The sequence below is a fragment of the Aplidium turbinatum genome, chromosome 12 (assembly GCF_918807975.1).
Source record: "Aplidium turbinatum chromosome 12, kaAplTurb1.1, whole genome shotgun sequence".
Taxonomy (NCBI): domain Eukaryota; kingdom Metazoa; phylum Chordata; class Ascidiacea; order Aplousobranchia; family Polyclinidae; genus Aplidium; species Aplidium turbinatum.
The window spans coordinates 18401220-18409775 of NC_137483.1; positions in this window are offsets into that span (position 1 = coordinate 18401220).

Consider the following 8556-nt stretch of genomic DNA (forward strand, 5'->3'; position numbering starts at 1 on the left):
CTTAATAACACTTATTTTATAATGTAGCAACTGAATGAAGTAATATTTTCCTGAAAATCAAACAGAACAAACATGTAAAAAGTAAAGATAAACAGTTTAAATTGCGAGTGTTCGCAGAATCAACTTTGTCAAAAACATCACATTCATTGTTAAAAAACATTAAAAACAATAACCAAAGTCGATCATATGACAAACATGTAAATACAAAACATTCACAATTCATAACACCCAATAAATATGAGGTTGTAAAAATGTTATAACATAAATATACACAGGCCTCGTCAACGTGCGAACACATAGTGTAGTGGTAACTGGAAACATACGCGCCGACTTCCGGGGGGCGGCGCCCCGCGTAAATTTATGGTTGAGGGGCAACAAAAATGGCTATTACAAGTGGTGTTTCAAAGATAAAATACTTTGCGAAAAGAGATTTAGATCATTTAAACCAGTGGTTCTTAACCTATGGGTAATTACCCACATGTGGGTAATTTCAGGATAGCAGGTGGGTAATCAGCTGAACCAGAATATTTAGAATTATAGATGTAACAAACAAATCACAACTCATCACAAATATCAAAGCTTCTCCTGTGTTTGGAATACAGCTTGATGAGTCTGTTGATGTTGCAAATCTTTCTCAACTGATGGTGTTTGTTTGGTATCTTCGCAACAACACTATTGATTGATTGAATCTTTATCCTCTGACTGGGAAAGCTTCTTGCAGAGCTCCTTGCAGTTTCGCATACTAGTCGAGGCTTTGAACCACTGACGCAGGCTCGGTCACCGAGATTGACAGAGTGAAGTTTCCGATTGTTCAAGAACTATGTCACAGCCACGCAAGCACTTGATTGTGTTATTAAAGTTATGAACTATATAAAAGCGAGTGGCCTTAATACACGACTCTTGTGAAAATTATGTCAAGATAAGCAAGTGGAGTATGATTTTCTGTTGTTTCATACTTCTGCACGCTGGCTCTCAAATAGAAACATGTTGATTCGGCTTGTGTGTTTCTTACCAGAGGTTACTGAATTTCTTGAGATGCAACATAAACAAGGATTGAAGACGGATATTTCAAATACAATGTTTCAGAACAGGGTGGCATGCCTAGCAGACAAGCTGTTAGATCTGGAGTCAGATTTGCGTTGTGCAATAATTATTCAAAATCGCACCAAATATTGCACCGATTGTAGGCTACACATAAAACAAGAGCAAATGTCTTACTGGCACTATTGATGTCCTTGTTTGCATTAAACGTTGTTTTTGTTGAATAACGCTGTTTTATATTTTTAATATGTCAAAATAGATAAAATTAAATTTTGGGTAATGGGACTTTGATCTGGACAGAAATGGGTAATAAGGGAAAAAAGGTTAAGAACCCCTGATTTAAACGGACTTAAAGAATGCCGAAAGCGAAAAGAAGCCTACGATGCTCTTGCCCGCAAAATAGCAGCTGATCACATGGCTTTCTCTGGAACGTGAATTCCTACTGAGATGTGCACGGCACGCACGCTCACAGTCGCACACTGCTTATCTTCCCACGGGTGAGGAGCAACTTCAAAGTAAAAACGCGTGGTAGCGAAAAAGCGAATGCAAAGTTAAATGTTTATTCTCATTTCACGAGTTATCCAAAAGTCCGTGAGATTTTTTTGTGGCTTCAAACATGAAATCGATTTTAGCAAACTTTATCGAGTTGAAACTACGACACAATAACGAACAATTACGTGAATACATCTTAAAGACAAAATGCATTTTTCAAAACTGTAATCCATGTTTTGCTTTAATAAGCTCTGTATATTAGACGCGCTATTTTCAACGAGGTCTTCTCGCTGTGAGATCAATTATGATTAAACAGAACGCATTGTTTTGTTTGCAATGTGTGAGAATTAAATCGAAAACCAATAAAAGAAAAGGTATTTAATGGTCTTGGTCGCAGATATTGCTTGCATAAACGACGTCTCTTACCGCAATTATCACTTAGCCAACCTGACATCATTGTTTTATGCGGCCGGCCGCTGAGGTTTGGCATCGACTTCAACGGTCATGGAAGTTCTGTATTAAGAACGATAATATCCTACACGCAAAAATAAAAAAATGATCGCTTAAAACAGCTCTTTCTGCTGTTTTGTCTCGTGAGCTTTGCATGTTGCTTAACAAGTGCATAAAGTTTAGAATTGACAAGAAATCATCAAGTCGGCAATGATTTTGCCGCAGCAAATATACGTTCATTTTGAAAACTGCTGAGTTGGAGACAACAGCTTGTCCCGTGTATAAGTTTCACCTGTCTTTTTGAGGTGAAAACCACTGCAAAAATCTAGACCTATACTCGAGTATATACGGTATTCGATAAAAGACGAGAAAACTTTCGATAAAAAATAGAAAACACTTCGGCGTTGTTAACGCTTTGAAGGGAACTAATTAGCAAAACGAGGTTAATAAAACTGATAGCGGGTTTCCACTCTGCTTGAGATCATGAGTTTTTGCGTTTTATTTCGATAACTTCACTGTCTTGATCGTTGTTATTCACTCGCACGATAACGAAATGAATCGGCTTGTTTTCCAACTGTTCCAATTATGAGCTAACAATATCAACAATTTTACGACTGGGCGTACTGCATGTTTAAAACTAATCGTTTGTAGGCTATCATTACTCAATACATAGTGAGCTGATAGATTAGCATTGTCGGTATATCGTATCTTAAAACTTGAAAAAAAATTGTCCTTTTAGTAAACAAAAGTGCCCTTTTTTCGTAATCTTGCCCCCCCAGTCAAAAATCATTCCGCGCCCCTGCATAAAACCGTTCAGGTCTACTGAATCTTGGCGTCTGACGTCATGGAATTTTTCCTAAAAAATGAGCCAAGATTGCAACATACTTCGTAAGACTTGTAAAACATCACACCTGTTGAAACATTACATTGTAACATGTACCATATTTTTAACTAACAAATTTATATTTTAACATTTAACCGAAACTTATCAGAATTGCAAAATGCATTTCAACGCTGCAAATTCAAAACCCAAACGTTCTCACGGAATTTAGGTCAAGCTTTCCCAGAAATGCCACTCTCACAGAATTAGCTCACCACAATCGTATTTCTGAAGCGATATAATTGTGCAACTGGTTTCGCATAATAATTCTACTGATAAAAAAACACCACATTATGAAATAAGAGGGAAATTGAAAAATGAAAACATTCAGAGACAGACTTGCAAAGCGAACAGACTGAACAACGGCAGAACTAAAATGTAAAATTCACAACTGGAGAATGTCGCTATTCTGACACCGGTTGAAATAAATTAAATTAGTTAGATATTTTTCAATTTCCCGAATTTGTAACTTTAATTTAATAAAAAATGTCCAATTCCTTTTAATTCGCTTGCTTTTTTGTAGGAAATCATACCCCTAGACTAGACAGACAGAAGCCTAAATTGTCCTTTTTATTATCCTTTTAATTAGAGACTCAGAGTCTCTCAATATTCTTTTAAATTATCCTTTTGATTTTTATTAACAAAATTTACGACAATTAGACAGCCAAACCTTACGCTGGGGACATAAGATAGTTAAAAACCCTACAACATCATCGTTAAATCTTCAATTACGAGATATGGTGTAAGCCAAATTGAACACCTGTTTGAATAGTTTCATAATGCTTATTATTACGTCACATAAGCTGCTTACGTGCGTTTCAATTATTGCAATCTATTCTCGTCATTTGTAAAATTGTTGCTTGAAGAATTGGTCGCATATTGAAGCGGTTTTGCTTGTGCTTATACCAGCTAGACGAAATTTCCGTCTTTAACTAGCCTAAGTAGTTTGAATTGTAGTGACAAGTTTTTATTGGTGTATCGCGTTGCACTCCATTTTCGACAGCCAGTTGGCTATTTTTACAGAACTACAACTCTTGAATAGACGTTTTCAAAAGAGTGTTTCTTTCGGTCATTGCATACAGACGAACGGATCCGGGAATCTTATGTTACAATTTTCCCACGAAGAGATTATGGTTTACCGCTGTGACCATCTGTAGAAATAGAAACTAAACACAGAATGATGCACTTGGCGAGCTGTGGTAAGCTAATTACAGATAATCGTTAGGGTAGGCTATACACACTAGCCTGCATTTCTTCATGGATGGAATTTTGAATCCCTCATGGGTACTGGTAACCTTATGAAGATTTCTTTCTTTTTTCACTATATCCTACTGATTTTGTTGTTTGTAAAAATATTTGGGCAAAATATCTACTTATTGGACAAATCAATCTTACCAAGAGGAATGTTATTCCCACGAAACTTAACTTAAATACCACAAGATAGCTAATTATTTTTAGATATGGCCAAACAAGTTAAACATTTGTCATAAATTTGAAAAATCAACATTTTTGAGGCCATTAATAGCCTACACCATTTTTGTGAGTATTTGATCCCTACAACTAACTATTTGCCTGCACAAAGTGAAAAAGTATATTGTAAATGCGCTCTTTACAAGCGCGTTTGAGCAACTTGTGTTTCTTCTAAAGGCATGTAGGCCCTATGACTGGTTTTGAGTGTGCATTTGCTGGCCGATGTTTATCGGCGAAAAATAGCCGATGCAATCTATCGGCTACCCTTGATATCGGCCGATAAATATCGGCTGACCGATATATCGGTCGAACTCTATGCATAATATAATCGTTCTCATTACGTAACATTTCATGATCGTTGCAGTCGATCAGGATCTCCAACCTCAGCGGCCGCATAAAACAATGTCAAGTTGGCTAGGCTATAGTAGCGGTAATAGACGTCGTTGATACGGGTAACTGATCATGCAAAAGTAATAATAAAATAAAAATACAATAACGAAAAAATTCTTGAAAAGTGGGAAGAGATATACCCACCACCAACGGCAATATCCAATTTTTATCATTTAACAGTAACTTAATTAACCATTTTTTTCATCTTTTAGCTACCGTGTTTTTAGATACAGAATGGGACTGTTCACCAGGCATTATACAGGATAGCCCAGCGAAGGATGGACTAAATTTCATATCAAATTTAAACAGATTTTCCAATGACTAAATTATTTGTATCATTATCAATTTGTAGTATAGCTTACAACTCGTAAAAACAAGCTTCACTGAAAGTAAAAATAATCAATTAAAACGCCAACCCCAGCCAGCAAAATCTGCTGATTTTACATCGATTCAACGTTGTAGGGCGTTGAATCGATGTTAAAAATGCACAATATTGCTCTCGTGGACGCAAATCTTCCAATTTTAAGGCAATAAGCAAACGCAATATCCTCAGAAATACAAGATTGAGAAGAGAATTTTACTACAAGTGAAACGTATTTTAACGTCTAATAAATGTAGGAACATGCTGACTTTAGTTGCATTATTTCGTCATACTGCATTTTTTGCATCTTAATACGTATATAATATAATTGTTCGCTCATTTTGTCTTTTAAACTTTATCGTCATTATAGGCTATTGCGCATGCAATCTTACTGGATAGGATAAAGAAACATAAGAATAAAAAAATCATTTAACACCGGTGGAGCATAATTTCAGTTTAATAGAATAAACTTTAACTAATATTAACAGGACTATAACATTACCAAGCTGTTGAAAACTCGACACGGAAAGCAAAACGTAGCATCCTTAGCTTCTGAATACTCCAGCCAGCGACAGTTATTAAACCACTGGTTACTTACTGTATTACTTTAGTAGACTTCGTTGAGCTAAATCTAAGTGCCAACTCCACCACTTTCACAGCTCGCCGCCACTGATCTAAAGTACTTACTAAACAGATTCGGAATCACTAGCCAGTAGCCACTACTACTAATATTTAAAAGCTACATCCAGGTACACAGCTCTTTTTCTGCCTTTTTTTACTCTTTCCTTTGATCTGTCTCTTTCTTGACAAGCGATGTTGAAATCCATCCACGAACTAAACTATAATAAAGTGAGACTTTCGGCACCAAAACCATGGGCTGTTTAATCCATGATCAAACAGTGACTAGACTAGTCAAGTAACAGAGTTAATACAGATCCAGAGTAGGTTATCAAATGCTGGCATTTGCATAACAATCTAACTTCTTAATAATAATGTTTGTTTTTATGTAGCGCTGTATCCATCTCAGATATGCGTTGCTTTTCAGCGCTTTACAAAGCAGACAGTATCAATGCACCGTATATAGGCGCAACTGAGTACATTATTACCGGACACCGGTGTACGTCGTTTGGTCGACAGACATTTGGTCGACAGGACGTTTGGTCGACAGGACGTTTGGTCGACAGGCCGTTAGGTCGACAGAACGATTCATTTTAGGGTTAGGTTAAGGTTAGGTTAGGGTTAAGGTTAGTTAACTAACCCTAATCCTAAAATGAATCGTTCTGTCGACCTAACGTCCTGCCGACCAAATGTCTGTCGACCAATTGACCGTGTAGGCTACCATTATTACCAATCCATTCCATTGCTCAGTGGCAAGTAGGACTTAGATTCAGTACCATATTCAAAAAGTCTTTGGTATAGCAGACAGCATTCCGAACCCATGTCTACCGATTCAGAGGCGGATGCACTAACTTAGTGTAACTTAAAGTTAAGAATCGATTTCGCAATAGTAATAGCATTTTCAGTTAGACTCGTGCAATTTGGCAAACAAAGACCAAGCCGAAGAGTAAACAAGCAACAAAATATTTGTAACTTAGATGAAATTCTGATAAGCGCTTGAAGTGAAAAGATTAGTACTGAGTCAACACACAACAAAAGATTAACCTGATTATGTAGTTAAAATTCTTATTAGCTTCTGAGGTGAAAACATTTTATCTACAAAAGAAATAAATCATAAAACGTCTTGTAGCCTACCTATGCAAAATGGTGCCCATGGCAAAGTTAAAAATGCCCTCTTGTAACAATTTAAGTTAAATATTGCATACAAGTCTTGTATGAACAAATCACGAAGAAACTAATTGTGTTATTGCCCGTTTTATTATGTTCAAAGGCAGTCACATGAGATGGTTTCGTCGTGCAAGTTTTGTTCTCTCTGCGAGCCAATCAATTTTATAATTCCTTGGCAACAATATTTTAACAGTCCGGAACTTCACTCTGCCAATTGGTAAACGGCGTCAGTGGTTCAAAGCCTCTACAAGTAACTTTCAAAACAAGACCATGATGCGATGGTAAGTTGCTGCAAAGAAAAATGTTAGAATGAAATTACCTTCCAACGCCGTTCGCCGATGGTGCGCTTCGAACGATTGCCGCATGCACCATGACGTCAATATTTAATTGTTCTTAGATGACGCTTTCAGCTTCATAGTGTTTAACACGAAATTAATTCGTTTTAAAGTTTGAACGAAACGGATGTGTTACAACTAGGGTTGTAAAAATACTGTATTTTTGGTTGTGCGTAAAATACAAATGTAAAATATTTACATAAACATAAAACTACGCAACAAATTAAGTATCGAACGTTTTCGACATCACAAGATGTCCTCTTCAGGAATAACATACATACAAATTAACTACATCTGAAAAAAACACAATGGTTAACTAAATCTATAAACAGAAAAAGACAAAAAACTGCACAGTACTTCTGACTAGCTCAAACTCAACGATATAGGCTCCACGAGAATCAAAGGTAACTGCATCAAAAGGTGTTTAACAGGTCACATGATATGGTAAAAAGGCAAGGTGCGAAAAAACTAATTTTAAAATACAGAGAGCAAGAAAGACGAGCCGCAAGCATACAATTGTCTGTTTAAAAATGGATTGTGACGTTTTATGTACAGGGCTTCCAAGATCTTAGTTTGATACTCAGACCTGCCTCTAGACATGATCTCAAACTGCTTGATAGAAACGTTATCATGAGATCATGTCTAGAGGCAGGTCTGAGTATCAAACTAAGATCTTGGAAGCCCTGTACATAAAACGTCACAATCCACTTTTAAACAGACAATTGTATGCTTGCGGCTCGTCTTTCTTGCTCTCTGTATTTTAAAATTAGTTTTTTCGCACCTTGCCTTTTTACCATATCATGTGACCTGTTAAACACCTTTTGATGCAGTTACCTTTGATTCTCGTGGAGCCTATATCGTTGAGTTTGAGCTAGTTAGAAGTAGCCTACTGTGCAGTTTTTTGTCTTTTTGTGTTTATAGGTTTAGTTAACCATTGTATTTTTTTCAGATGTAGTTAATTTGTATGTATGTTATTCCTGAAGAGGACATCTTGTGATGTCGAAAACGTTCGATACTTAATTTGTTGCGTAGTTTTATGTTTATGTAAATGTAATAAACTTGAAGATGCTAAACTTGATCACGTTGCTCGGCTTCGTATGCCTATGGTTCAACAAGACAAACTCTCTACCGAAGCTCTAAATGTAAAATACATGTATTTTTTGTATTTTTTCTGTATTTTTCGTATTTTTCGCATGTCCGCTATAGAACAATTACCTAATTGTGACCTAGATCGCCTGTGACATCACAATATATAATATCTGTAGAAGACTATAAGGCCATTGCAAATAAGGTATTAAGTACAATCACTAAACGTTGATAAAAAAGAATATCCAGGGCTCTAAAATCCTCAG